Genomic DNA, 27,460 nt, shown 5'->3' on the forward strand with positions numbered 1-27,460 from the left:
CTTTATCTACTAAGTTTACTTAATATTCTAAATCCTTTGTTGTCATGTCAACAATCTTCATAGCATCTTCTCCAGGATTAAATTCTATCTGAAGAAAACACTGTCTTTGCTCATCTTAATAAGCAACCCCCTCTGTTATAGTGTTATTATGAAATTGCAGCAATTCAGTCACATATTCAAGCTACACTTCCAATTCTAGTTCTTTGCTATTTCCACCATATCTGCAGTTTCTTCCTCCACTGAAGTCTTGAACCCTTCAAAGTCATCCATGAGGTTTGGAATCAATTTTTTCCAAACTCCTGTTAATGTTGATATTTTTTCATTTTCCCATGAATCATGATGTTCTTAATGGCATCTAGAATGGTGAATCCTTTCCAGAAGGTTTTCAATTTATTTTGCCCTGATTAATCAGAAGAATCACTATCTATAAAAGCCATAGCCTTCCAAAATGCATTTTTTAAATAAGACTTAAAAGTCAAAATTGCTCCATGATACATGGGCTCAGAATGGATTTTGTGTTAGCAGACATGAAAACAACATTAATCTTTTTGTACATCTCCATCAGATCTCTTGTGTGACCAGGTGCATTGTCAGTGAGCAGTAATATTTTGAAAGGAATATTTTTTGCTGAGCAGCAGGTCTCAACAGTGGGCTTAAAATATTAGGTAAACTATGTTGTCAACAGCTGTGCTGTCATCCAGGCTTTGTTGTTGCATTTATAGAGCATGGGCAGAGTAGATTCAGCAAAATTCTAAAGAACCCTAGGATTTTCAGAATGGTAAATGAGTGCTGGCTTCAACTTAAAGTTACCAGCTGCATTAGCCCCTATCAAGAGAGTCAGCCCATCCTTTGAAGATTTGAAGCCAGGTATTGACTTCTCCTCTCTAGCTATCAAAGTCCTAGATGGCATTTTCTTCCAATATAAGGCTAATCATCTTCACAGAAAATTGACTGTTTAGTGGAGCCACGTTCATTAATTATCGTAGCTAGATCTTCTAGATAACTTGCTGCAGCTTCTACATCAGCACTTGTTGCTTCACCTTGTTCTTTTATGTTATAGAGACAGCTTCTTTCCAAAACCTCATGAACCAACCTCTGAGAGCTTCAAACTTTTCTTCTGCAGCTTCCTCACCTCTCTAACCTTTCATAGAATTGAGGAGAGTTAGGGCCTTACTCTGGATAAGGCTTTGGCTTAAGGGAATGTTGTTTGATCTTCTGGCTTGATCTTCTATCCAGACTATTAAAACTTTCTCTATATTGGCAATAAGGCTGTTTCACTTTCTTATCATTCTTGTGTTTCAATTTCCTTCAAGAACTTTTCCTTGGCCTTCACAACTTGACATGCCTAGTTTTCAGCCTATCTCAGCTTTCAACATGCTTTCCTCACTAAGTTTAATAATTTCTAACTTTTGCTTTAAAGTGAGAGATGTACAACTCTTCATTTCATTTGAACACTGACATGCCATTGTAGGGTTATTAATTGGCCTAATTTCAATATTGTTTTGTCTCAAGTAATAGGGAGGCTGGAGGAGAGGGAGAGAGAGAAGGGGGAATGGCCAGTTGGTGAAGCAGTCAGAACACACACAATGTTTATCGATGAAGTTCACTGTCTTATATGGTATGATTCCTGGCTTCCCCAAACAATGACAAGAGTAATATCAAAGTCACTGATCACAGATCACCATAATAAATATAATAATTGTGAAAAAGTTTGAAATATTGCAAGCATTACCAAAATGTGGCACAGAGCCACAAAGTGAGCAAATGCTGTTGGGAAAAAGGTACTGATAAATGTGCTTGATGCAGGGTTGCCACAAGCCTTCATTTGTAAAAAAAATGCAATATCTGTGAAGCACAATAAAGTGAAGCATAATAAAACAGGGTATGCCTGTATATTTTAGTCATTTTACAAATAATTTACAAATTTAAGAAAAATGATAATGAAAAACAAGTGTATTAGGAATTTTGGTAAGAATTTAACATAGCAAAAAAAATTTTATTCCAGATTTTCCTGGTTTTAAAAATATATAAATATATGAAAGTATATTTATAAACATAAATATTGTACTCTAACCATGCAATATTTTCAAATGCAACTAACTGTTCATCACTGTAAATAATCATCCAGCTTGTAAATACTAATTCCAGATTTCAAAACATCTCTAAAAATTCTAGCTTATTATTATTTCAGCTCCTTCTTCTTGTGTTGTCAAAATCAATACTTTTGAAAAATTTGAAGGCTCATCATTTTCTTGAAGAGAATTAACTATATTTTCTGCTCCATAATTGCAAAACGTTTTTAGATTTATAAACACAAATTAGAATAATCAATTTAATAAGTTAAAAAAATCTGTATCATTTATTTACTTGTAGTCATCTCTACAACCTACCTCCAGCGTGTCTCCATGTGATAACTATATTTTGGCAGCAAAAGATAGAGGCATTTGTTACAAGTATTACTGACCAAAATAGGAGGGCCAGGTAAAAAGCACATATTTGGAAAGGGAGAAGAGAGAGGGTGATAAGATATAATAATAAAAAGGATAGCTCACAAATTTTCTCTCTAATTTATATTTTTAAATGTTTTATGACAAGTCTACCATTCAAAGAGGTAAACTTGTTCTAAATTTTAAGCTTGTTTTCCTACCAAAATAGGGTTAATTAATCTTATGGAAATCAATATTTATCATTTTTTCATTGTGTATATTTAGATACTTATTTGGTTTTCTTAGTTATTATTCATGATTTGGTTTCTTGTAGGTCAATAATCTTTGTAAGGAAGAAATACTATCTCATCCTCTTTTAATTTAAGATGATTTTGTTGGAAGGAAGATTCACTAAAGCCTGCTCAGGTGGAGAGGTTTATGACAAGGGAGGATGAGCGGAATCTTGTGAAAATCCAAGAACTAGAATTATAACAGTGTTACAGAACTGAGTCTCTACCTTTTTCAGTGATTCCTGCAATAGTGCTGTGTAACAGTCCCAGTTGCTGTGGTTTAAAACAACATTTATTCCTTGCACCTAAGTCTGTCAGTCAGCTGTAACTCCACTGGGCCAGTCTGGACTCTAGGCTACCAGAGGACTAAGGTATGTTCCTCTCACAGATTCCACTCTGGGGCCCAGGTCTCAAGGTGATCATTGCAGCATAAGAGGCCAAGGGGTCAACATAAGCGTGTTTATGCCTTCTGCTACCATTATGTCTGCTAATAGTCCACTGGCCAAAGTAATTCACAAAGCCCATTATCAGTGGGGTAGAAAAGAAGATTCCACACAAAGGGGGAGGGTACTGAAAGTTACATGGCAAAGAGTGTGAATATATGTTTACTGTTCATCAAAGTATTGGGACTCATAATCCAGTCTACTACAGTTTTCATGGAGGGTGATGTGAGATTTAAGGCTATTCTGAGGCTCTTTGCAAGGATTTTGTAGCCTTAATTTGAGAGGATTACCTAAGTCATTTAACCTATGGTCCTTCCTTCTTTGTTATCCTCTTGACAGCAGGATCATTGACTCTAGCCAGTAATATGACCCATTCTTCGCCTGTTGTACTGAAGCTCCAGGGAGTCCAAAATGGCCATGTGGCAGTATCAGCTTTCAATTTACAGGAACTATTATTTGATACCATGATGGAGACATCTCATTGTTAGATTTAAAACTTTTAGATAGGGACTTCCCTGGTGGTGCAGTGGTTGGGACTCCATGCTCTCAATGCAGGGGGCCTGGGTTCACTCCCTGGTCAGGGAACTAGATCCCACATGCATGCTGCAACTAAGAGTTCGCATGCCACAACTAAGGAGCCAGCCTGCAACTAAGACCCAGTGCAACCAAATAAATAAATAAATATTAAAAAAAAAAAAACTTTTAGATATTCAGAGTTAGTGTCTTTATCAGAAGAGCCAACATCTTGAGTGTAAGTCATGTCTTGTAGTTGTGCATGGTGGCAACTTTGCTCTCGTGTTTTTTATTTTGACTACGGGAGAAACATTGCTACCTATTCGTTATTTATTTGGATCATATGCTAATCTTATAGGACAAGCTTGCAAGTCAACAATTGGATCTAGAGGCATTCCAATATTTTATTAGGGCAATGGCTTATGGATGATAAATGCATGGTGTGACCAGGAAATACAATTTCAGCTTTCCTAGGCAAGTGTAGTAAGAGAATATTTTCAACACATTTAAAAAACTGCTTAGTTTCCTTCAATAATGCCCTTAACATTTCATCAGAATTAGGTAATTCACTAGAATCTGTGTTTGAGGCCCTGACCACGTGTTGGTTGTGTGACTTTATGTCACTTAAGTTTTCAGAAGGATACTATTCCCTTATTCACAAAATGGAAACAAACCTATTTGGCCTTTGCAGATTAAACTCATGCATTTATGTGCCAAAACACAGCTAAAAGTCCAGTAAGAAACTTTCTAGAAAGTTGGAACAAGAAAATGGGAGAAGAGGTCAACTTGGAGAGGTCAAGAATTTTTTTTGTTTTTAATTTTAAAAACATTTTTATAAAATTATGTATATATAAGGTATGCTACACGATGTTTTGCTATACATAGTTTGTATACAGTTATTTGTATATAGTTAAATAATGACTACAGTCAAGCAGATTAACATATCTATATTCTCACAGAGTTACCTGTTTTATTTTGTTTGTTTTGTTTTTGTGGTGAGAGCACCTGCAATCTACTGTCTTAAAAAATTAAGATGGCAAGTGAATGAGTAGAAACTGCTTCATAAGATTGATGAAACATGGAAACCAAGTGGTTTCCCAACAAAAGCAAACTCTTTGAGCTGTAGAAGGCCAGAAAATCTCAGGAACTGGAAGTTTCTTAAAATGTGAGTTGGGAGAATGGTTGAAAGTCTGTATGGGGGTAGTTGAATACCCCAGGTACCTCCCCTAATGGGAAATAGGAGTTTTTCTTTCTGAAGGAACTGAATTAGAGGCTTGGGACTCAACCCTTGGCATAGCTGAGAGTGCAGGCTAGGTGGTGTGCTCAATAAAAAGGAATTAAGCAGATGTCTTCATTGTAATCATGAGACCATGTGATGGAGTTTTGATGTTTTAACTTGACTAAACTGAATTCCTTTTCTAGTGTTTCTTGTTAGGGTGGGCTACAGGGACAGCTGGAGGACAGTTATGATGTAGCATGTACACACATTCTCCCAGTTATAAAATCAAACTGTAATCTAGGTGCTGCAGTGAAGATATTTTGAAGATGTAAATAAAGTCCCTAATCCATTGACTTTAAGTTAATAAAAAAAGATTTTGGTAGCTCTACCTAATTAAGGTAAGCCCTTTCAAAGAGGCTTAGGACTTTATGGATGCAGAGACTCCAAACATTTTCAGCCTTTTCAATTGCTCTCTTTGCCCTTGGATCTTCCTTCTAGACTGAAACATATAGACAAAAAATTCAACCTGTCCCCATAGGGTCCAGCCTGATTGTGATCTTCTCTTCCTGATTGCCTCGTTTATGAACTTTGAACTTGCTTAGCCAGTCCCAACAATTGCGTAAGCCAATCCCTTGTAATAAATCTCTATATATGCATATATAGATAGATATAGACCTATATCTATATCTGTATCCATATCTATATAACTATCTTAATCTATACATTTATATCTCCTACTGGTTCTGCTTCTTTGGTTAAACCATGACTTACACAAACCATAAGTATCCTTCTAACTTAGCTTCCAGGATGCCAACAGGAATACTTGGTACTGCCATTTGGATGAAGAAGGGTGTCTCCAACATAATTTCTTGTCCTCAGCTGTTCCACAACTGAGTCTTATCAGTCAACAACTCTCTTTCCCCATATATGTCTTTGATCAAAGTTTATTTCACATTAAATAGAAATGGACAGCCAAGAATCGGAAGACAATTGAGGAAATGGAGTGTGGGCAAGGATGTAGGGAAGAGAGTGATGGAAATGTTCTATATCTTCATTGTGGGTGGTCAAATGGTCATATGGGCACATATATTCATCAAAACTCAACCAACTGTATAGCTAAAGTTTTGCATTTCACTCTATAGATTTTACCTTAATTTTTAAAAAATGTGAAAAAAGAAAAGTAGAAAAGAATTGATAAAAAGAAATAGACATTAAATCTAGGATATTCAATTGAACTAATAGAATTTCTAAAGAAAAGCAACTGAATAAAATTATAAATTAGTTGGTTTTTTAAGAAACGAAAGATAAGAATTCCCAGATTGAAATGGCTCCACTAAGAACCCAGAATAATGAATAAGAAAAGACTAGCATCCAGGCCCCATATTGTGATATTTCAGAACTTTAACTATAAAACTTTTTAAAGCTCTCATAAAAAAGAACAGATTGCCTACAGAAAATAAATAATTTGGATGTCTTTGGCTCTATCAACAGAAAGACTGAAGAGAAAAAAGTGCACAAAAGTCTTCATGATTCTGGGTGAAAGTTTTTCAATCTAAGGTAAGGATAAACCATTAATGAATTGTGAGAGGAAAAAAACAAATAAATTTTAGCTTTAAAACTTCTCAAGGTGTAATTGTTCATGCTTCTTTCTCAGGAAGTTATCAGGATTTGTTCCACACAAATCAGGACATAAGTCAGGAGAAGAAAACATTAAACAAGGATACAGTATATGGAGATGGACAGCAATTACCCAGATGACGGCTGTACTGTGGCCTGGAAAACTGTCCAGTTTGGGACAAGAGGGCTGAGGGTTCAGAAGAAATATATGTTTTTTAAAAATGATGATACATTTACCTGATAATATCTATCATTATACTGAGAGAAGTTCAGAATAAAATTATTTGATAGGTACATAGGAAACTAAGAAAAAATATCGCTTTTATTAACGTAAGGGGGAAAATAAATAAAAACAAGGAGTTGAGGAAAACAGAGAAATAAAGGAAATTTAGTACTTTCTGCCATAGCTGTAAATAATATTTAAGTGGTCACGGTAATATAAGCACTAGATATTGATTTAACCAAAATTGTTTTATAACTCCTGTAAGTATTTCTGTGTGTTGGGGGAGGGGGTTCAGTACTCGATTCTTGTCTCCCATCCTAGGAGTCAATATGTAATGTCTACAGCTGAACAGTTGAGAAATAGCAATGCAAAAATACCATTTATAAATATGGGGATAAATACCGGAAGCAGTCAATGAGAGAGCTGAAAATGTTTTATTCTCAGGGAGTAGGTCTTGGGGGTGAAGGGTCAAGGAACAGCTATTTTTCATCTTATTGAACTTTACAAAACTTTTATGCAAATAAATATCAGATGAAAACAAAATAAGATAAAGAAATACTCAAGGGATTGCTCTAAAGATCAAATGTGATAACGTGGTATAACCTTGTTAAACCGTAATTCACTACATAAGTATTTGTTGCTATTACTGTTGTCGTAATTAGAAGCACACAATGGATAGATCACCCTCGTAGGAATCAAGATAACGTAGTTGTTGTCTTAGTCCTGCCATGAGCCACCTGTGAGACACAGATCAAGTCACTCATGCACTTAAAACATCAACTTATTCAACTATGAAGTAAAATAACAATGTCTGCCTGTCCACTCCATAGAGTTCTGTAAAGCTCAAGTGTACGTATATAGAAGTATTTCACTCACTGTAATTGGCTGTTCTTCTAAAGGACAATTATTATCATCTCCTAAGATTTGTCTCACTAGGTTGGATATGTGGGGAATTTTAAACTAACTTAGACTCATATTTTCCAAAGAGATTTACTTCTGCTTCCTGGGACTGGTTTTCTGGGAGGTTTCATTCATTCATTCATTCATTTCCAGAGAACTAATGTAAGATAGCAGAAGATGCTCAAGTTGGTGGACCAGCCACCATTTCTTGTCCTAACCCCGCCTGTCACCCTGACTCCTTGATTAATGGGGGTTTACTCTTATTGTCTGTATCAAGCAGGAAAATAGGAACATAAATATTTAACCTTCAAAAAAGAGACTCATTTACTGGAAGTCTGACTGTATGAACCAGGGTTATAAATCTTTCTGAGGTATTTCAATATGCATAAGAGAATGAAACCACATGAATGACAGAGCTACCTTTAACCTTTGATTGTTTAAAAGCATAGTCTTATTTTTTCCTCTCTTAAAAAAAGGGGGCCTCTGAACATATACACTATTGTCAGACATACATGATGAAATTTATCTTTTAAAGTGGCCCCTGCTTTTTTTCCCCTGTGCACTGAAATTTATATCAAGTCTGTCAAGAAGCTGAAAGGAAATTATATTTTACAGCTGCCTATAGGTTTTGTTATGCTGAAAGAGAATCATTTCACTTTGCTCACAATAGATTGAAAGGCAAATTCTCATTCTTTGGCTGCCTGTCAATGAGAAGAGGGCAGAAGGGGGATATTCAGGACAAAGATGGGTGACAGAATCCTGGAGACCAAGGTCCATTGTGCTACTTATGTGTTCTTCCTGAGGGTTTACGTTTAATTAAAGGAATCTGTTAATCAGCAAAGATGAATTGAATTCCTTCTCTATGCACAATGCTGTCTTAGATGATAAGACAAAATTTAATTGAAGTAGATGTAGAGATTACAAAAAATGCTTACAGACTCAAACTTGGGAGTAAACAACAGCTGAAGCTGTAGGAAAGGGTATAGGGGTCTGAGGGTCTCTAATGAGCAGCTGGTTTTACATAATATTTTATTTAACCATTGTGATCTTCTGTTGCAGTCCTCATTCCACATATGAGAATATTGAAATTCAGAGTTTAACTTCCTCAAAGTCACTCAATTGGAAAGTGGCAGAGCCTAAAAGGAAACTTATTGTTCTTGACCTGAGTTTATTTTCCGCCTCTTGACTTTCATTTGGATTTATTTCAACAAACACAGATTTACTGAACATCTAATATGAATCGGTCACAATGCCTGACCTCAGGATATTTATAGTATTTTTTATTAGAAGAGATATTTTTATTATCATCAAATACCTAATTTACTGTATTATATTTATTGATGGCTAGAATTAACTTCATATTCACCTTCATTCAAGCCCTGATTTGGAAGACAGTTTTCTATCCGGTGAAACATTTATTTGTTGTTCAAGTTTTAGTTTTCCTACTCCTTATCTTTCCTTCGTACTCCTCATCTTAACGTATGGTGCCATTTTACACCTGTTACTCAAAACACCATGCTAGGCATCGTCCCTGAGTCCTCCCTTTCCCTCATTCTCCAAATGCAATGCATTACCAAATCTCATCTGCACTGAAAGTACCCATGAGCTTCTCATCACCTCCTTACCTCTGCTTCCCCAGATCACTTTCCTCCTAGATTCCAGGGCAACATCCTTCCTGCTTCCATTTTGCCCTAACCAATCCATCTTCCACACAGAAGCTATGGCGATCTTTTCAAACATCAAGGATTCCCTGTTTTGAACTCTCCCAAGTTTTGTTTTGTTTCTGTTTGTTTGTTTTAAAACAATCTCCAAACTCTCTGCTATGGGCACAAGGTCCTGAATTGTCTGGCCCTTTCTGGTCTCTGCTAGTATACCACATCCCTTGCCCTTTGCCCATAAGGCTCTACCTGCCTATTCTGTGAGTGTGCCAGAACCTTTTCCACACTTGGGCCTTTATACCTGATGTTCCTTCTGCTGGGAAGGCCCATCCCCCCCAAACTCTGCTGAACGGCTGGATCCTTCTTATCCTTCAGGTCCTCGCTCAAATGCCAACTTCTCAAAAAGACCCTAATGTCTTATTTATTGTCCCCCCTATTACTCTGTGTCCCAACTTGTCTTCATAGCCCTAACAACAATCTGTAATTAACTTGATCATTTGATTATCATTGAAAGGCCCTGTCTGTTAGTTTTCTGTTGTAGTTCCAGCATGGAGAACAGTGCCTTGCACCAAGGAGTTACAGAATAAATTTCTATTAAGTGGATGCATGAGCCTGATTGCTTTAAACATTGCAGCTGAGGAGAATCATGAACTTATGAACTCTCTTGGAACCTGACTCTATTCTTACCATTTATTCCTTTTTGATTTGACTTTCAGGCTTTGGACCTGCAGAGGTTGAGATTGGCTTCTGCTCTAAAAGAAAACGGAACAATCTGTGCAGTGTTCTCTTTCTAAGCCCCCGAAGTTGATGTTCTATTGTTCTGCTGTCATGCCACTTTCACACAGCAGACATGGCTTGATGCCTGTTTTGCATCAGGCACAGGAGACGGACGGGGACACAGACATGAAGGTCTGTCTGCCTACAGGGTAGTGAACCAGGTAAGGGGGTGAACACGGAGACCAGGCCGCCTGGGAGAAAATAATAGTACCTACCTCATAGGGTTGTTTGAAAGATTTAATGAGCTTATATTTGTAACTTCTTAGTGCCTGGTGTAAAGTAACTGCTATATAAATGCCAAAATAAAATCAAAAATAAATTAAAATATTCCCTTCCTTCCAGAAGCTGATAGGTTTTTGGTTGCTTATCACTGCTTGGTTTCAAACTCCATCAAAAATCTTTGCTAACTCTTCTCACTTTTCTTGCTCCTTTCCTGGCGTATCTGTGGCCCCTGGGTCTCACTGCCTTGTTTCTGGTCTGCTGATGGTTCTCTCCATTTTTCCTTTTGTTTTCTCTTTTTTCCAATTTGTTTATCAAACTAATAAACTGTATATCTCTTCAGATCAGAGACTGAAGTTGTCTCTGTTTCTTCAACACAAAGCACAGTGCCTCGCTCATGATAGATGTATGATGAACAAATGAATGAGAGAATAAAATGAATCATTGAATTATTCTAAGCTCAAACTGACACCTGGGCTCTGAGCTCGTGACCTGTCCAGACCTCACTTCCTGCCCAATCCTTTAAGACTTTCCTTCATGCTCTGATCTGGGATTTTTGCTCCGTCTCTTTACTGCTTTAACTGTACACAGTTTTGGTTTTTTTGGTTGTTTTTTGTTTTCCTAACACCATCACAGTCCTTCCTTATAGCTCATTTTGCTAAACTTTTATTTGAATTGATTTTTCTTTGTTACAAGAAACCCCTGCAGCTGAAATGGTACCGTCTGACTCCAACTTTCTTCTGGAATTTTTTCGGTTCCTCCGTGAACTTAATTGTCTTTTCGGTTTCTGAAAGCAGGAACAATATTTGAGAAGACTTGCTTTTTAATCAGTGGAGTTAACATGAAAGTTTGACCTCTAAACCAAACCTTTAAACACCCAACTTGACAATTTATTACTTTGGCAGTTATTGCTATTGGACCAGCCGTAGGAACAAGTAACTCATCTAAAACACATTGTTTGCCTTCTGTTGCTATTAAGACAGGTGCAAGGATACATAACATCAAGCAAGCGGTTCTTTGGGCAGACAGCAAAACAGGCAACCTGGAGTTACCGTCCACACCCCTCAGGATGACCTCCTGGTCATGCCTGATCAAACTAGCCATAAAAACTGGTCTTTTAGTGAAATACAGATCTTTTCTTGGAGATAGGAATGATTGTGTACATTAATTCTACCTCTGTTCTCTTAGAGGTAACTATTCTCACCATTCAATTTGCAGAATCAAGTGTAGCCCAAACAGCAGAAGAACAAATGGAAGGAAAACTTAATTTAAAAAAAGTTGTTATTGTTGCATTGGTGTTTGTATGTACTAATTTGATTTCTGGTTAAACAGACAAAACTGTTTCTGTTTTATAAATGCACTTAAATAAGTCATGATACTGATAGGGCTATTCCAGCTCTAAGTGAGACTTCAAAGTTGAACTTAAACATTGAAAGTTGCCATTCCCTAAAGTCCTGATTAGATTGAAATGGGGTAAGTAGCTGATGGTTCCACATTTATTATTCTTCTGAGTGCATGAAGTGTTTGCAGGGTGAACGAGGGGCCACATTTCTCTTATTGTAAACTAAACGTGTCCTTTCAATATAATGGCTTTAAAAGAGAAATTGTACTGGTGGTAATTTGGCAGGGGGGATTAGAAATCATAAAAGTTGGAGGACAAAATGTATAGATTTGACTGATGGCAAAGATTCTTCCTGAGATCCTCATTACTCTCTTAATACACAATAAGATCATCTCCCTGTTTTCTAATTCATATTAACAATAACAACAGAAGCTTTGAGGGGTTCCTAGAGGCAGGCCAACTGATAGCCTGGCAGTAAGAGCAGATTCAAATAAGAACAACAACATTTTTAAAAGTAACACTCGTAGAAAGGGAATTCTGTAGGGCCATTTAGTGTGGGGGTAAACTGCTTCCTGGGGATGCTCCTATGGCTGCTTAATGCTAAATTTAATATTTAGTATAATGATTCCTAGAAGCAACTGCAATTATATCGATATGTGTTAATAAGGGATTTCACAGTTAGCAAGGGTTCCACCCCCAAATATTCAAAAATGGGTATGTGTGGCTGCTCAAAGTATTAAGTTTTAATCACCAGAATATTTTCTCATTAGAAATATGTTATCCTCTAGTAATTCTACATAAGCATAGCAAAGAAATAATAATTAATAAAACTAATTAATAACCAACCTCCTTGAGAATTTACTCCCTTCCAGGCTCTGTTTGGAAGACTTTACATAATTGTCTCATGTAATTCTTACAATAACCCCTGAGGCACTAGTGGTTTTTTTTTTTTCGTTTTTCATGAGGACACTGAAGAACAGAGAGGGTAAGCATCTTGCCCAATATCACACAGTGAAGGTAGAACTCACATCTATATAAATGCTCATGCTATAAATTCTATACCATATCGTCTCTGAGGTCACAGAGCAGCCAGATTCCAAGGTTCCACTCTCTGAGTTCCAAGGGGGAAAAACATAAGTGGCATAAAAATATTAGTAATATGTAATTTTACTGAACATCCAGAAAACAAAAATAAATATATTTTATGGAATTTTAGTGTAAACATACATCTTATTATATGGTACAATATATAATCAGGCAAAATTTCGGCATCACAGTCAGCTTTCATAAATTAATGATTTAATGAAATAGCACTTTGAAACCAAGTGAATCAAATATTTTATATAAGAAAAGGAAATGGGAGGCCAAACACTAGGAATCTTGTAGATGCATGCTTTACCTCTCCAAAGGTTTAAGAGGGAGGGGATATATGTATACATATAGCTGATTCACTTTGTTCTACAGCAGAAACTAACACAACATTGTAAAGCAATTATACTCCAATAAAAAAAATAATGAAAAAAGAGTTAATATCAAGAGACCCTGGTTCAACACTTTTGGGGATCCACTACAGACAACAGGAAATTCACTTGTGAATACTAAGGACTAAAAAATTTAAGCCATATAAGCTCATGGGAGACACAAAAATGCCCTTGACATAGAGCAAAGAGTGGAGATTTGTGTAATATGCAAGATTTCCTGCCCCAAAGCCTTTGTCAAATAAAGGAAAAGAAGCACAAACCTTATTCCCATTCCTCTTCCTAATTCTTATCAAGTTTAAATTCTCCAGCATGGCTCCCAAGTGCCTGCCTGATCTGGCTTTGATCACCCATCATCCTCTTCCCTCCCTTTCATTTCAAATTCTTCAAAGCTCCAGAAATGCCCTGGGCACTGTTAGGACATGCCTAACAGACTAACCTCAATTTCAAGTTCCAGTGGCTACCTCCCCTGGAAAGCCTGCTTTGGTGTAGATGCCATGGTGAGATCCTCTGGGATGCTTTCCTCCCGTGGTGACACTTACCCACGTGACTGTGGCTGCTCTTTGAAGCGTGCCTCTGGTCCTACTCTTCCCAGGTTGTAAACTCCATGTTCACAGGGACAGCCCCAGTGCATAGCACATGAGAGACACTGAACAGGCTGTGTTTGAATGAATAAACAAATGTATGATTTAATTCTAATCTCCTGTTATTCTACAGAGGGTTCTGTTGATAAAGTTTGCTCCCCTATGTTACCTTGTTTACCATTACAAGGACACTGTGCCCCCTGAGATGGCAGCAGGGTGCCTGGGACTGTCAAGCCCACCTTTGCCACAGGTGATTCAACAAGGTAGGTTCTCCTCCTCCTAGTTTGTAAGTTTGTTTATCTGAGAGTTTTTCCAAAGAAATTTAAAATAAAATTACATTCTGTTGAGTATTTGATGACGACCTTTAATAAAGAGAATCACATTTTATGAGCTGTCTGGAAACCCTGGGAGCTATGGCCCCATATGGACAAAGCTCTCCATTGCCAGCAAAGGCAGTTTCTGCCCATCCTCAGGCACCAGCACTAGAAAAGGTTCTACTGCCATTTGAATCCTTTTTACTGACAATCTCCCTTTACCACCTGGTTTTCAGGAAGATTGATAGATATTTTTTTGTTGTTAAATCATATTCCTAAGCTTGGAGCGTTGTGTTTCCCCTATTTATCATTCTGTCCTTGGTGTAAGTTTCTCCTCAAGGCCACTTTCACTCTTCCAACAGTCAGGCTCAAGTATATCTAAATCAAGACATGCAGGCATTATCGAGGCCCATTTACCTCCACTAATTAAAAGATGAGTGTCAGTGCTAACAACTGGGCTCTGAGAACAGCATTGGAGCAACACTTACAGCAAAGGGCTCTTCACAATTCGGCACATTTCTTTTGCATCTTTCCCAGTAAAGCTTACAAAATAAGGCCCCAGCTCCTTATCATGGCATTCGAAATTGTCCACTTCTGGCCCCAAACTACCTTTTGGAAGTTTCATCTTTTTTAGTCCTGTGCACACACTGGATGCATGTGGGCCAGGCAGCTCGCCCCATCTGCAACTTGGTTCACATTTTTCCGACCTACCTGTTGAAATTATATTGACTCTTTTTTTTAATCGAAGTATAGTTGATTTACAATGTTGTGTTAATTTCTGGTGTACAGCAAAGTGATTCAGTTATATATATATATATACATACATATATGTATATTATATATATATATGCAGTTATATATATATACATATGTATTCTTTATCAGATACTTTTCCATTATAGGTTGTTTACAAGGTATTGAATATAGTTCCCTGTGCTATACAGTAGGACCTTGTTGATCTATTTTATATATAATAGTGTGTATCTCTTAATCCCAAACTCCTAAATTATTCCTTCCCCCCCCTTCCCTGTTGGTAACCACAAGTTTTTTTCCTATGTCTGTGAGTTTGGATGGACCTAGAGATGATCATACTAAGTAAGGAAGTCAGACAGAGAAAGACAAATATCATACGATATCACTTATATGTGGAATCTAAAAACAAATGATACAAATGAATTTATTTACATTGACTCTTTTTTTATGTTTAAAAATTTTTTTTTATTGAGGTATAGTTGTTTTACAATGTTGTGTTACTTTCTGCTGTACAGCAAAGTGAATCAGCTATATGTATACATATATTCCCTCTTTTTTGGATTTCCTTCCCATATAGGTCACCATAGAGCATTGAATAGAGTTCCCTGTGCTATAAGCAGATTCTCATTAGTTATCTATTTTATACATAGTAGTGTATATATATGTCAATCCCTATCTCCCAATTCATCCCATCCCCCCTTCCCCCCTTGGTATCCATACATTTGTTCTCTACGTCTGTGTCTCTATTTCTGTTTTGCAAATGAGATCATCTATACCATTTTTCTAGATTCCACATATATGCGTTAATATATGATATTTGTTTTTCTCTTTCTGACTTACTTCACTCTGTATGAAAGTTTCTAGGTCCATCCATGTCTCTGCAAATGACTCTTAAAGTCTGCAAGCACAGCACCATGGCTTAGCTATTCAACTTAGATTTTAGAGTAATTCCTAGGAGGAGTGTTTGCTTTGAAGGGAATAGATGTTCCCATTGATAATCATTTGAGGAAGAAATTACTCCTGGGATGAGGACAAGGGACAAGAAGAGTTTAAGAGGTACTTCTCTTGGAATGGTGTCAAATTGGCTCAGACTTCAAGTTGTGAAGACACCCAGAGCCTTTCTGGAGGGATCTATCCTTGGAAAATTGGAGGGAGGTAAAAATCAAGGCATGAGTCTTGCCCAGAAAATTCCTAACATTAGATCAGATTTTGGCAAATAGTTCAGAGAGCCTGGAACTATAATAATATAGAATAATTGCAGTCAGGTAAATGGCAGGTTTTGTTTGTCAATTTGGAGAATAACAAAATAAAACTTTGTTCAGGAAGAGATGTTGGAGATCCAAACTGACGTTGGAGCTTTAGTTTGCATTTCAGCTAGGAAACCGGCAGCTATTCTGGGCACTCCCAGATTATTATAGTTATTATTGTAGTTTGAGAACAAACCCTACTTGGTCCACCAAGGCTCTCTGTGTCTGGAATAAACCATGTCACTGCTCTTGTGATCTCATTTAGAACAATAGAATATGTCTTTGTCTTAACAATACTGTGAATCCCATATACTCTTGAAGACAGTTGGAAAGGAGAGGCGAGTGTGTAAAGGGGATAAGGAATCTTCTGGAAGAGAAGAGAAAATATTTAGGCATCTTGCCCTTTTGAAGATCAACATTGACAGAGCATCTCCCAGGATGGTGATACTCGATGTGAAATGCCAAAGGGTCCCCTCCTCCCAGTAGGAAGTCTAAAATGGGTGACCAAAGCTCAATACCAAAACTGAACTGTTTGGGGAGATACTGCTTCTGGACACAGAATGTGGCTGAGGTTAGAATCCTCTCCTAACCAAGCCTTGGGGACTGTGCTTTGAGAATCATGGCTCTGCAATAAAAATAAAATCTACAATAGTGTCGTTGTTTTTCCAGCCTTATGCTGGGCTGAATGGAGCTTAACACCAGGAGGGCCTCTGTTACCTACTCTACACCTGGAGAATTTCCTGCAGGAGAGAGACTCATGGAACAACAATACACTAGAAGGAAAGACCTGCGGGAAGAGTGTTCTGAGGCAGGGGAAACAGAACACACTAAAACCCAATGAAGGGGTGAGTTTGGATCACAGGAGAAAATAGAGAAGTGGCAGGCCCAGGCATTTTCAATATATTTATGAGGCACATGCTGGCACACACACAACCAGTACTCATATCTTGATGCATTTTTTAAATGTTTTATTTTGAAAAAAATATTGCAGTCACAAGCAGTTATAAGACACAATACAGAGAGATTCCATGTACCCTTCACCCAGTTTCCCCCAAGGGTTACAGCTGGCATACATACAGCACAAGATCACAACCAGGATATTGACATAGATGCAATCTACTACCAACAGAGTTGCCCAGTTTTAAACGCACTCATTTGTGTGTGTGTGTGTGTGCATTTGTGTGTGTTTACTTTAAAACAATTTTATTACCTGTGCAAATTACCTGTTAAGATTCAGAAGAGTTTCATCACATGAATCCTTCCCTCTACTGTTTTATGGTCACAGGCCCCTCTATCCCATCTACCCCCAATCTTGGCAACCACGGATCTGTTCTCTCTCTAATTTTGTCATTTCAATAATGTTCTATAAATGGAATTATCTGGTATGTAACTTTTTGGGATTGACTGTTTTCATGCCACATAATTCCATTGTGATTCATCCAAGTTGTTGCACATATCAATAGTTTATTCCTTTTTTATTGCTGAGTAGTATTCCATTGTGTTGATTACTGCAGTTTATTTAACTTTTCACTCATTAATGGTTATTTAAGTTGTTTCTAGTTTTTGGTTTTTATGAATAAAGCTCCTATAAATATTCAGGTACAGCTATTTGTGTAACCTAAATTTCTATTTCTCCAGTTCAGTTGCTAGGTCATATGGTAAGTACATATTCAGTTTTATGAAAAATTGCCAAACTATTTTCTAGAGCATTTCCTGTCAGCAATGTGATGTTACCATTTTTTAAAATTTTATCCATTCTGGTAGTGTCTAATGATATCTCACTGTGGTTTTAATTTGCATTCTCCTAATGGCAAATGATATTAAACATCTTATCGTGCTTATTTGCCCTCTGTATATCCCTGTCAGTGAAATGTCTGTCTCTGACCTTGGCCTAGTTTCTAATTGGATTATTTTGCTTCTTACTGTTGAGTTTGTTTTTTTTTTTTTAATACATATACATGTATCTACTCTTTTTCAAATTCTTTTCCCATTTAGGTTATTACAGAGTATTGAACAGAGTTACCTGTGTTATACAGTAGTGTCTTGTTGGTTATCCATTTAAAATATAGCAGTGTATACACGTCAGTCCCAAATTCCCAATCTATTGGGACCTTATTGGATTGGTGTTATTAGAAGTTCTACTGCTGAGTAGCTGAGTAGTCTTAGGTATACAATTGCCTATTTGGTTGAGCTTTTTATTATTTCAACAGTAAAGTCACTAAAGAGCAGGTTTACATGGTTTCAGGCTGTATGACTGTGTGTTCAGAATGCCTGAGACGGAGTTGATCTTAGAAAGAGGCTCCATTAATTTTTTTGAACACCCAGCTCATAGAACAAATGTGTGGATACTTAGCTCCTTAGATTAGATACCTGGCCACTAGACAATGAGCTGGAGGCTGGAGATAGAATAACTGTATGGCTAATTCAAAAAGAAAAAAAAAAAAAACTCATCTGGACAATGGAATACCTTAGAAATATCATACTATTTAATTTTTCTTTTTTCTAAAAGAAAAACACATGCACAATTGTTACCTCGGATCAGAAGAACATGGGAGTTAGTGGAACGAAGCAGGACACTGTGGGGCTCTTGGGCACAAAAGCCTTTCTGTGTCCCCAGTTTCTTGTTTGTAGGGAATTGGTTTCAGCCTCCATGACCTTCCCTGAGTTCCAAAGGGCAGGTTCAAACAGTTGCTAATCAGGGAAGGGAGGAGATGCAGAGACAAGAGAGGAACAGTCAAATGGTGATGCAGCCTTGGGTCAGGGTCCTTGTTCCACCTGAAAGGATACACATAGCAATGTCTTTGAACTCTTCTGCAGAACTAAAACCCCCAACGAATGGAAGATGTTAACTAGTTGATGAAGCATTCTTCATTCCAGAGAGAAAGTCACAGCTTGATAACCTTGAGAACCACAGAAGCTCATCAGGAGACCACCTGAGGACAATTTAAAAGAATGCAGGCCCTGCACACACCCTCTTCCTTATCAGCAACCCCACCCTTGAAGCACTGCTATAAAACTCCTCACCAAATCCCCCCAAGTGGGGACACACAGTTTTTGAGGACGTGAGCCCACTGTGTCCCGCTTTGCCTGGCAAAGCAATAAAGCTATTCTTTTCTACTTTACCCAGAACTCTGTCTCTGAGATTTGATTCAGCACTGGTGAACAGAGCCCGAGTTTTCGGCATCATTAGAAAGTCAATAGTTATTGCAAATGAGGGCAAATTAACCATGCTAGTACTATGGAATACCAAGGCATCCTACTGGAATACTGGTCTTGATAATGCTGTATTATTGAAAGTGTGGTGTGGTCATCCTCATATTCTACACTACCAACTGAGAGGAAGCCAGCAATGGAGGCTGTGGTTCCTTGTGCTTCCTGCTAGAATACCCCCAGGAAGGATCATTGAGGAATAAGTTTGGAGGTCAAAAAAATATCCTCAGGGAGGGCAGATTAGGCTGCAAAAGAATGGATCTGGTGCTGGAAAGGGCATGTGATTAGGTTCTACTAGAAGGACTAAGAGTCATGCCAGGGACCCTCTCCCAGCACTTTCTAGGCCTGTGGCCCCTGATCTCATCACCACACTCTGCTCCTGCTTTCCTTAACACGTCTTCTAACACTCCTCTGGAGTGTTCTCTGGGAAATACTTTTCATTAATGCACATGACAAAAGATGCTTAATTTTATTAATAACCTGGAAAATGGAAATTTAAATGAAAAATATAATACTTTGGAATGAGGAATGATCTTGAACAAGAACAGATGTGGCAGATTTGTTTCTAGAGTGTGCACCTTTGTTCTTTTTCAGATTGTAAGGTAGACTATAATTCTCGGGCACAACAAAGATATAAATTATAACTCAGTATTGTGATACTTAAAAATAGCACTGTACAATGGAATTGCAGCTGGTAGACTTCCTTTAGCAGGCTGCATGTGGATGAGGACCCATGTGGGTGTGCCCCATCCCCTAGATTTGGAGGCGTCCCCTCTGGCTTTGGGGCTGGAATGCCCTTCACTGCCTGGTGATAGAAGTGCAGACACTCAGAGGTGGGAGACATTGACAATGCCCTCTAAGCTAACCTTCAAATGACTCATGAATTCTTTACATTATCCTTGGGAAAGAGAAAGCCAAGATTTGCTTGAAAAATCTTTGGAGAAATTTACTCAGTTCTCCCCAGTCCATTTATGCTTTCAATCTGTACTTTTTTTTTCTTTTCCTTTTATTGAAGTAAAAATCACTGCCTTGTAACTTCTTGATAGAAGCTCGATGCTCCAGAGTATTCAGAAAAAGTTGAAACCCGTGTGCATATGACAGGCTTTTAAAAATGTGAAGGCAGTTCTCGCGTCTCCCTCCCCAAGCTTTTTCTTTTCTAGATGAAATAACTGCTTCTATTTAGTGAATGTGAACTGTGCAAGGCACATGCTTGATATGTTACCTGAATTGTCTCCTGAATCCTGTCAAGAGCACTGCCTGGGAGAGGTCATTATTGACACTTCAAGATGAGGAAACTGAGGTTCAGAGAGCCTGTGGTCTCAGGTCCCCCAGCAGTGTTAAGGCTGAGACCAGAACCACCAACTACTTACTGCAGAGCTGATGTTTCCCTCATGTAGCTTGACCCCATGGCTAAATACCTTCAGTTCCTTTAACCTTCTCCTCATCTCCCAGACCCTATATTATCGTTATTCTCACCAACACCTCTGACAGTGGGCATTTCTTGTTTTCTCTGCCTTGCCTCTGGCTTCTGTGAGAATGATGGTCCCCACACTCAGCCAGAGGGTTACTTAGGAGCTGGCATTTGCATGTGTGACTCCATTTACCTTTACCACATTAGACTTAGACAGGGGTGGGAGCCTTACCCAGGCCAAATATAGTCATCATTTAGGATTTTTAAATTAAAAAATATATATTGTAACTGGAAATTTGAGGTAAAAGACATCCATTTCTGATGATAGTAAATGTAAGACATAAAAAGTCAGAACTGCTGGCAACCACCTTATAGAGAATAAGAACAGTGATGACAAGTCAGAGGAGCAGAGGTATGAAAGAAAGAGGTGTGTGTGTGTGTGTGTGTGTGTGGAGAGAAAGAGAGACAGAGACAGAGACAGAGACAGAGAAATCAACAGTGGTATTACCCGTGTTTCCTCCTAGTTGTTTCTCATGAAGCTCTATCCCACGGATGGTATATTCAACATTTGATTTTCACAAGCCAACCTCCTTAATACAGCTGTCATTGGGTTTTTCTTACTGATAAACATCAGAGTCCTAAGACCAAAGTAAGATATTATATGTGACAGACCCTAAAATGTGGAATTAGCAAAGTGCAGGTGGGGTGGGATGCAGTGAGAATCCTTCTGTTTCATGCTAGGAAGTTAGCTTCGTCTTCATTATGCCACAGCTCAGCAGTTGGTTCAACTATTGCCTGTAGTCTCTTGGGACTCAGACCATATGCCCATGAAGTCTGTAGCTTTAGGCAAGTTGGTATAAAAGTGTTGAGATATTGAGTTTGCCAGCTACTCCTTGCCTTCAATAAGGTGCCTTCAATAAGGTGCTACAAGATAGCTCCAGTGAAACTGGCTTATTTGAAAGCAAATAGGAAAGAACAAAACTGGTGTATGTACTCAAAAAGTATAATTTTCAAGATTTAAAAGAACATAACTTTCATTCAAGTACATTGTGATCATGTATCAAAGTTTTTTGCCTTCTAAGAAAGACATGAGAAAGTTTCTTTTTCTTTTCTTTTCTTTTGTTAACTACATATATAGCTAGCAAAAGAAAAACAAATGCTGGACACGATATTGCTAAAGTCGATGAACAATGGTTGATAGCATTCAGGGCAATTAAGCTATAACCTTTTTAAAAAGGGTCATCTTTTTACTGGACAGAAAGCATTTTCATCATTATAAGACAGAAACTATTTGCATTGCTATCGAGCAATCATTTGCATTGCAGTTGGGCAAAAATCACTCATAGTTTATCAGTTTTCTACAATCAAACATCAGTCTTTAAAAGGTTGCAAAATATCTGAGGGCTAAGAAATAATAAATGGCCAGATGACCCTCAGATAAGCTTATTAGACAATTCCCTAAGTTGATAACAAAGATCACTCTCTCTTATTTGTTTGCTTTACTCACAAGTATTAGATGTTTTTGTTATCAAAACATAATATTTGTATAAAATGAAGCACGTCCTGTGTGTGTCTTTGTAGAAGATCAGCAAATTTTTGCCTTACCCTAATGCTACAGCACTGATTTGAAATCCTGGAATCTTTCAATTTGAATAGAGATATTCTAGAAGAACCAGAAGCATCACAGAAAATCAGATTCACCTTGTCCATACAAGTGCCTATTCCCATTTACCCTCTCCCTTACAGAGTCTCCTGGGGACTCTCATCAGCCTAGATCAGCTCTCTTTTGGGCAGCCTGGATTATTTTTTCTCTATTGTACCCCAAAGCAGAGTATCTAAGTCTGGGACTAAGAAACTGAAACTAAAGTGCAAAATCCATATTCAAAAAGTATGACAAAGCCACATGCAAATGCTGTTGATTGTTGGCAAGCTTAGGAAGGTCATCATTTTCAAACTGATACACAGAGGACTGAGTTTTCATCAGAAGGACTTTGACTGATTAATCCTGAAAGTGGTAGCACTCAAATTTTACCGCATATCAGAATCATTAGGGATCATGTTAAAAGGTCAATTGCTAAGCCCCACACCTAGAAATTTAGTAGGTACAGGTTAATGCCCACTAATTTACATTTTCATAATTTTTAATCTTCATGGATTCAGAGGCTTGTGGTCTGGGATACTACTTTAAACCATTCCTTAGGTCTATACTAGATACAAGTACTCACGCCACTGTAAAGGCAACGCTAGGAGAACACACACCTCACAGGAGGGGTCTCCCCATTCTCGCTTTGGTATCTGCCTAGTAAAGACAGTGAATGAGGAACATATCACACTGGACAAAGGATGGGGAAGCCAGGTTGGCTGATGCAAGAATTCATTTCACTATTAAGAAAGTAAATTAACTAATGGGCATCCAGAGGCTTTTTTGACCATACCTTTTCTCTTTACACTCCTTATTGAAAGGAAATGACATATAGTATAACAGTGAACACAATTTGCTATTTCTACTTTTCTCTTTTGCTAAATGAGAATTTTACTGAAGTTGTTTCTTGTTTTTCCTTCACCATTGTACATCAAATATTCTGAGCTTAGTACATTTCAGATTTAGATCATCTATTTCAGATGTATAAAGGGCTATATGTAGATTGACTAAGATTAAACTGTACAAGGAATAGAAATACCTCTGAGAGAAAAGAGTGGGACTAGGAAATTGCCTCTGGATGAACTAGTTATTTTGCATTTAGATCATTCCTATTTGGAAAGGCTGGAGATAAATGCATTTGCTGTAGTACACAATATTAAGAAAAATTATCCAATACTTGAAAAGAAGGGAAATACTCTTGCATGTTACATTGAAGCCATGCTAGAGCAGTACAGGGCATTGTAAACAACATCACGTATATGAGAAGAAGTATACATGTTTACTAGGCGCCCAAGGGGTGGACTGTAGTAGAAATATTTTAACTTAATTACCTGATTAATTAGTTTATGTATGTTCTCATCTTCTTCAGGTACATTATCTCTTTCCTTCTGGTGATTGTACAACCCCCAATTCTAATGATGTGGTTCTCATTGTACGTATACAGGACTGTGCTTTTCTGTTACGGTAAACCGATCCAGGGGAAAGCGTTCAATTAAAGCTGCACAAAGAATCGAACAAAGAAAGTCTTCCCTAGGATTGTTTAAAAATAATATTTCAAAAAAAATCTTTTGAAATCAGGCAATCTCTCCTAGAGGTGAGAGTTGTCAGATGTTCAACACAGGATTTGTTAGTTTCCTGGTAATCATTTGTGACAGAAAAAAAACTGTTAGGAGGATCACATCTCGTTGCTTACACTTTGATATTGAGACTATTTTTTAATTGAGAAAAGGACTCTGTCAAAGTGCAGTTAACAATTTAATTAAAGGGAATTAAAAGATGGAATGGGGCAATGATAACAGCATCAGCTTTGGGCCAGAGGGATGGGTGTGGCCCACGCATCTGTGGTGAGCTATTCCAGTGAACCTGGGCAAATCCTTTCAGCACTCTGGTCTCAGGGTCCTCATCTATATAGTAAGAAAGATTACTTAAGGGTTATCCTGAGGCTCAAGTTAACTGAGGAATGAGCTTCATGCTACAAATATAATGAATGAGAATATGAGGTGAACAGAGTGAGGGGAGCTATCCTCTGGCATGTTCCGTCACAGAATAATTCTTTATAACAACAGCTACCAGCTACTCACAGCATGAAACGTGCCAAGAGCCATACCATACACTTCATATATAATTGTTTATTTCATTTAATCTTACTCTCACTCTGTAACCTAGATCTTGTTATCCAAAATCGAAAGACAAATTATCTGAGGACTAGAGAATTTGAGTATTCTGAGTGAAGTCCCATCTTAAAGTCCATGCTTGGCAGTGACACCGAAAGCATGAGACATAAAAGGAGACATTGACAAATTGGACTCCTCATCAGAATTAAAAATCCCTGCTCCATGAAATACCCTGGGAAAAGGATGAAAAGACAAGCTACAGACTGGGAGAAAATATTTCCAAATCATGTATCCAACAAAAGACTTCTATTGAGAATACTTAAAGAATTCTCAAAACTCAACTATTGAAACAAATAATCTAATTAGAAAATGCACAATAGACATGTACAGACAATTCATGGAAAAAACATAAATATGGCAAATAGGTTGAGCAAAAGATGTTTAGTATCATTAGACATGAGGGAAATTCAAGTTCAAACTACAGTAAGATGATGCAACACACCTATCAGAAGAACTAAAATTAAGCAAAAAAGATAACACCAAATGCTGGTGAAAGTATGGAGAAACTGCATCACTCATACATTGGGAATGTAAAATGGTACAGTCATTCTGGGAAAGAGTTTGTCAGTTTCTTCAAAAAAGTCAACATGTGCTCACCATACAACTCATCCACTGCACTTTGGGCATTTATCCCTGAAAGTGAAAACTTATATAACAAGAAAACCTATGCATGAATGCTCGTAGCAGTTTGATTAGTAATAGCTCAAATCTGAAAACAACTCAGATGTTCTTCAACAGTACATCTCACATACCTGTGCCTGAGATAATATTTCATCAAGCTAGCACACACACACACACACACACACACACACACACACACACACACACTCAAGTAAGTGTATGTAAAACTAGTGAAATTGGAATATGGTCAGTTGTTTATTGATGTCACTTTGTTGTATCAATTTCTTGGTCATGTTAGTTTACTATAATACATAAAATCTTACCAGTGGGGAAAAGTGGGTGAAGGGTACATGGAATCTCTTTACTATCACTGTATAACTGCATGCTGATATTCAAAACTCTTAAAAATAAGTCTACACTGTAGAGTAAACACTCTGTGTTCACATCTGGGACTCTGCTTATTTGGTGAGTGACACTGGGTATTTTACCTAAGCTTTCATGGCTACAGTTTCCTCATCTGGAAGATGGGAATAGCCCCAGTAGTATTTAAGTCACAGCAGTATTGATCAAGTGGTGGTAATATGTGTAAAGAATTCAGTAGAGTGCCTAGCACAGAGTCAGCAATCAATAAATTTATTATTATTAAAATAGTAAAAAAGAGTGCCAAGATTTGAATGTGAATCTAGTTAATGCAAAATTTTATTTTATTAATAGTTAAAATGATGGACACGCTGATTATTCTTTCCTCTAATTTCCTTTAAACATTATCCATATTGGGTGCCATCCCCCCAGAGATTCTAATTTAGTTGGCTTGGGATGAGTTCCCCAGCAATTGGCTTTTTGTTTGTTCTTTTTTTAATGCTTCCCAGATGATTCTAATGTGCAGCCTTGGCTAAGTCCCACTAAGTGTGCATAATGGTTACATTTTTATTTTGTTGGTTTAAAAGTTTCAAGTTGAATTAGTCCCGAGTTTGGTGACATTGCCAGTTTTGTTTTCCCTGCTGTGGCTAAGGACACAGTTTCTCAGAGGAATACTCACCTAAATAATTGTAACCACCCCTGGATACATGTGGCTTTGATGATGGGGTCATTCCTAATCCATAGCTTACTCCTCAATCAGATAGAGGGAGAATTTTCCCAGGAGGATGTTGGCACACCTCAGGGAAGAATCAGCCACCAGAGCATCGACTTTCAGTTCTACTAAGACTGAGCAGACATGAATGAGAACATTGAGAGGAGAATTTCTCCCACAGTCACCTATGAAGGACAATTCAGGGCCTCTCTTATAGAGCAAATTATGCTTTTCCATTCATACTAGTCAAAGGCAGACAAAAGACATGGGAAATATTCTAATCAATACCACTTGGCTGCTTTCAGAAGAGAGATTTAAAAAGAAGAAATCCTCTGTTTTTCAGTTTTTTGATATTTTATGTATTCTAACAAAACAGAGGATAGTACTATGAATTAAAATCATTTTTTTTTTGGTTTGGTTTCTTTTATTAAAAAAATGACATGGAATTAATATAAGGACAATCTAACTTATTTACTTATTTCATATAGAACCTCTTCATTCCCCATCTGCCCACCCTCACCCTGAACACACACACTGGGGACCTTCAAAGTACGTGCCACAATCCTCTCCCAGCCCCCTCACTGTACGTGCAGACCATCCTCCTATGAAGAGCTGAAGTGTCCTCTCCAAACTTGAACCTGGATTGGCCCTCAGACTTGCTGTGGCCACATGGCCTGTGACAGCTCCAGGTCTATCCCTTAAGAAGTTTACAAGATTCCGACTTTGTTTTTATGGAATTGTCACCAAGGATGCTTGGGCACCCCTGCTGGAAAGAGGCCATGTGGAGAGGCCTTTGAGAGGAAGTACCATCTAGAGGGAGAGGCTGTGAGCAGGAGAGCCTGGTCTCACCCCAAGTCAGAACCAAAGCCCACATGGGTGTGGGAGGCCTGCTTGGTGACCTTACAGCCCAACCCAGTATCAGCTGACTGCCACCTCCTGAGGGGTTCCTGTGAATGGCGTGGGGAGCAGGACTGTCCAGACCAACCTCAGAAGCATGAGAAATAGGAAGTCATTCTGGTTTTATGCCACTGAGTTTCAAAGTTGTTTGTTACGCAGCCACAGATAACTGATAAACACATGCCATCTTCCTGATTTTAGGAAGAGCTGATGCAACTCGTCTGGTCCTCATGGTCACAAACATTTTGATCAATGCTCATTTGTACTCAGTGTCTAAGAATTCTATTATGTTTTTCTTAAGAAATATAGCTCTTGAGGTTATCAACTTAAACACACAGGAACATATACCACCAACCACCAGCACTGCCCACACCACCAGCACCACCACACACAATAATAACAAAAGTAGTGACTTGCTTTGAGTGTCCAG

General features: G+C 37.9%; 2 long non-coding RNA genes across 2 annotated transcripts in view; one reads left to right on the forward strand and one right to left on the reverse strand.

Annotated features, from left to right (window-relative positions):
* LOC309654478 overlaps nucleotides 1-27,460 on the reverse strand; it is a 453,970-nt gene that overhangs the window by 350,949 nt on the left and 75,561 nt on the right. The gene's annotated exons all lie outside the window — the stretch shown is intronic.
* LOC309654479 lies at nucleotides 4,703-19,132 on the forward strand. Its single transcript, XR_014260282.1, has 2 exons — nucleotides 4,703-16,848; nucleotides 18,821-19,132. It is a non-coding gene; the product is annotated as an uncharacterized lncRNA (long non-coding RNA).

The sequence above is a fragment of the Balaenoptera physalus genome (genome assembly GCF_965194825.1).
Source record: "Balaenoptera physalus genome assembly, chromosome: 2".
NCBI classification, from domain to species: domain Eukaryota; kingdom Metazoa; phylum Chordata; class Mammalia; order Artiodactyla; family Balaenopteridae; genus Balaenoptera; species Balaenoptera physalus.